Raw genomic sequence first — 1,359 nt, 5'->3', positions numbered from 1 at the left:
AGGTATAACACAACAGTCTCTCTATAGTACTTCAAGCCCTCTGTGAGTTGGTTTAACTAGACTTTCTGCAGTGCAAGAAAGGTCCGTGGTAGAGTGTGGCACTGGGAAAGAGCTTTGGGCAGAAGATGGGGATCTAGGTGCTCCCTTTTTGGGCAGTAGGGTGGAGAAACTTATGAGCCGGAGACAAATAGTGCAGAGAACTCATGCACGTTGGAGTTTGAGTGACTTTGGAATTGCAGCTCAGAGATAGGTTTGGTCTGAACTCCTCTTTGTGTGTTCTTAGTGGCCCTGAGAAAGCATGCGATGTACCAGGCATTTCTGGCAGCAGTATTTTTTTATTCCTGCTCTCTGTGTCCCGTGAACCTCAGCATTTCTTATTTTACCCATACTGGAGTGGCTTTGGAAATGCCTGCTGTTGGGTGTGCAGCTCAGCAGTGCTACTTTGTGTCTTTTCTGTGGCTCTGTTGCTGGTGGCCTGGGATGCTGACCAGTGGTTCTTCCAGCAGTGATGTGGCAGTGTGCAAGTTTCCTGGCAGTGTCAGTATGCCCTGTCTGTACAGTGGAAGCCTCAGAGGCTCTGCACAACTGACTGTAATCTCCTACAGTCCCTGTTTGCTTTCTGACACTATGGTATCAAAACAAGGAGAAAACTTGCAACCTCTTATGGTTGCAACCTTGGCACCCTGTTTGCTTTTTACTGTTTTTATTTTATTTTTCAGCATCTGAAGTATTAGGTCTAGGTTTTGTTGCAGTGTCCCTTAGGAGTGGAGACTCAGCTTGCTTATTTGCGACCTCACTTCTAGCTTCATTGGAGGTCAACGAGTCTTTCCAGAGACCCTTTGTTGTTCAACAGTAATGAGCTGGCAGAGGTCCAGAGGGAAAAAACTCACACAACAACCCAACAAAAAAACCTAAACCTCCCAGTGTTTATCAAGTCATTTTGCTTCCCAATTGTATGACCTTGTTATTTCTCCAGGTAGCAAAAGCATGTCTCACAGCATGAGATTGGGATAATTGTGGTATTTCCATCTCTAAATGCTGCTATTGCTGTCTGTCTCCCACATGTGGTCACTCTTCCTAGCTATGGGTTGTACTTACTCTTTTCCACAGGATGCATTTTTCCAGAACCCAGCTACTTTTCTGCAAGTGCTATATCCTTAGATCACCTTCTCCTACAGTAGCATTTGCTGCTAGAAATCTGTGCCCACCTCTATACAGAAAGTGCTGGCAGACCATCTGCAGCTTGAAGGAAGCTGCAGTTATTGTCTTGACAGTATCACTTGTGCAAGTTGGGACCGTACCCTGTGTTTCATAGGTCCAGGAACATGCAGGGAGGTGGCAAACTGAATTTTTTGAGGC

The sequence above is a fragment of the Acanthisitta chloris genome, unplaced genomic scaffold (assembly GCF_000695815.1).
Source record: "Acanthisitta chloris isolate BGI_N310 unplaced genomic scaffold, ASM69581v1 scaffold26697, whole genome shotgun sequence".
Classification (NCBI taxonomy): Eukaryota; Metazoa; Chordata; class Aves; order Passeriformes; family Acanthisittidae; genus Acanthisitta; species Acanthisitta chloris.
This window is presented reverse-complemented; position numbering follows the sequence as displayed.